Genomic DNA, 3,075 nt, shown 5'->3' on the forward strand with positions numbered 1-3,075 from the left:
TTCACCCCAAGCTCATCTTTTGCTAAATTCTCCGATTTAACAAAGATATGTCTGCCTCCGAACACTCCGGTTCAGCCCCAGACTTTGAGTTTACTTCTTAACACTCCGGTTAAGTCAAAACTCACCAGATACAGTAGGATTTACCACTAAGCTCTCCGGCTTAGCCTTCTATCCTAACTCAGCCCGAGTTTATGTACACTACATATGTCGGATCCGATACTAACAACAATCAGGCTCATCTGGAGTGAGATACTACTCACTATTGCCATGTAAAACCTTATTAAATCCAAGAAATGCTCCACTCATTTCCCAGGGGTCATACGACTCATAGGGTTTACACGCACATGAACTTTGTAAGCAAAATAGCCGGTCATGCAATATTACAATTGCTTATATAGGAAAGTAATATATTTCCCAAATTCATATGGTAGCAACTAAAATGTGCTCACAATCGCACATTATGTTGAACATAGGCAAGACTACGCTTGCAAAATGCTATAGGGCGTCCCCCATGCATGAAACTGTCCAACCAACTAGTCTTACTGCTAACCTCTAGATTTAGATCACTCCGGAACTAAATCACTCTGTTAGCACTAGTACACCATCATGGTCTTGCTACCTAGAGCTTCTCCGAACTCTGTAACTGGGTTTTATCCCATCTTATGGCTATATTTGGTAATTTTCAAAGTTCAAATTTTATCTTGTACACTTTATCACTACAGACAAGTGTACATACAGACCTGCCAAAGAGTCAAGTTACATGCACAAGTCTTGGCGTCCCATTCCACCAAGACTACAATCGATTCCGTGAGAATTTGATGTCCCATACCATCAAATTACCACTCGACCAACTGATGTGACATATAAAAAGGCTCTTTCCCCCCTCGAAAGATCACCACAAACTCTCGAGCAGTGGGATGTCAACGCATGGCAATAAAAAGAAGAGAAAACCATGCTAGTAAGTTTAAGAACAGTTCTCTTCGATCAAATTGTATAAGGGCATTGAGCATTACATCTCAAGACTATACCCCTTCAGATTTGTTTGTCTAGCAAACTTTAACTCTAGCAAGACGACGCTCGCAAAAGTGGAAATTGAAATCTGGCGAGGCTAGTTCCCAGAGTCTAACACTAGTTATGTCTAGAGAGTACTTTGCTAATGGGGTCATGTGATCAAGGCTACTAGCAGGTAATCGACAAACGCGACCTCAATCCCAGCTATCTTAAATGCCATTGACCAATTTTAGAAGTCATGACCATGGCAAGACTGTGCTTGCAAAAGTGTCTCTACGGACTACATTTGTTCGTCACAATGGACCATGTCCAAGTAGACATTTTTCATTGGGTCTAAGCATATTGGAAATCGTCTTGTGGACTTTCAACAAGAACAATGTGTCTGATCTACTCTCATATTTACTTTGTGGTAAACCACATGGTTAAACCACTAACAGAGAGAATTTATATCATGTATTTATGTATTGTCAACGAATACTTCTCGAACTACGCGAGAACATTACCATCGATTTCCCTCTTGCCACTTTAAAAAAATTCTAGTGCACTACGGCACAATGTGGGTATGAGTACACTTACTACGTGACACCAACATGTGCACGCCATGACATGACGTGTGTGCAAGACTGTCAATGGTTCAGCAGACATGGGCACGCTACGGCACCCTTAGACGTACGTGCACCGCACGAGCAAGTGCGTTATGCCACAAATGGCCAGGGTGCACTACGGCACGACTGGGTTGGACTCTACCAATGCGTCCACAACTGGTACCAAACATTGGAGGATGCAGGCATTGCGCATATTCTCGCGGGCTACGGTCATAGACGTGTTCACTAGGCACAACGGCCATAGAACGGCTTTCTCTCGAAGGACTCGGCACTACGTCCGTGGGATTTGTCTCTCTCTTAGTACGCGACGCTACGGTCGTGTGCGGTGGGTCTCTCTCGTGGAAAACAGGCACTACGGCCACACGGCATGACGACCGTGTTGGGTTTGTTTGCGTGGGGTGTACCATTGTTTTGTGTTTTTTTTTTAAAAAAAAATAAATAAATAAAATAAAATAACGTAACGGGCCGGGCCGGCCCTCGCCGCTTCGGGCGTGGCCGCCCGCCCGTGGGGATTGTCCAGGCTGGCCGCCCGTTGCTAGGTGTGCGCTGGGCATGCCTATATAAAGGGCTGGCCGCGTATATTTTTATTATTCCAAAAAAAATGAATAATTAAAAATATATTAAAAAAAAACAAATGGTTTTTTTTAACCCCCCCTTTTTTTTTTTTTTTTTTGGCTGCCGCTGGTGGTCGTTGATGGCCGCCTGGCCGCCCGTTCTGCTGGCCGCCCGCCTGGCCTTTGGCTGGCCGCCTAAGGCTGGCCGCCTAAGGCTGGCCGCCCGCCGGCGCTGGCTGGCCGGCCGCCTAGGCTGGCTTGGCCGCCGCTGGCCGCCTGGGCTGGTTTGGCCTGGCCGCCTGGCTGGCCCCTCTGACCGCCTAGGCTGGCCGCCGGGCTGGGCCTCAGCAGGGCATCACTGTGGGGCTGCCGCCGCCTAGTTGGTTGGCTGGCCGGCCTGGCTGGCCGCCGCCGCCGCCGCCGCCTGGTTGGCTGGCTGGCCGGCCTGGCTGGCTACGCAGCAGAGTGCTCTTCCTCTTCGCCCCCCTTCAACGCAATGCTTCGCAGCCTTGCGTAGCCGCCTGGGCTTCCTTTCCACACACACGGCGCATTACTAGCAACGGCGCTCTTCGCCTCCAGCAGCATCTCCACACGGTGGGCTGCAACGTCTTTCGCAGCTTGGGCTGCTCTTCGCCTACAGTTGTGGGGCTGGTGTCGCCTCCCCCCCACGCAGGTCTGTATTCGAAACGGGCACATTTGTGCTCTTCTCTCCAGTTCTCAGACGATGACCACTAGATGCAGTGGGGCTGCTCTTCGCCCCTTCAAGGCGGGTTCCCCACTCAGCCTTTCTAGGCGGGTTTACCCTGTCAAAGCAAGTCTCCATGGGCTCTGCGCCCCCTCCCTTTTTCCACACAGCTTCAACGCTTGGCAGACATTTAACGCAGAAATTCAATTCAGAAAAATTC

Source organism: Cibotium barometz, chromosome 34 (genome assembly GCF_041138505.1).
Source record: "Cibotium barometz isolate CiBa-2024 chromosome 34, ASM4113850v1, whole genome shotgun sequence".
Classification (NCBI taxonomy): Eukaryota; Viridiplantae; Streptophyta; class Polypodiopsida; order Cyatheales; family Cibotiaceae; genus Cibotium; species Cibotium barometz.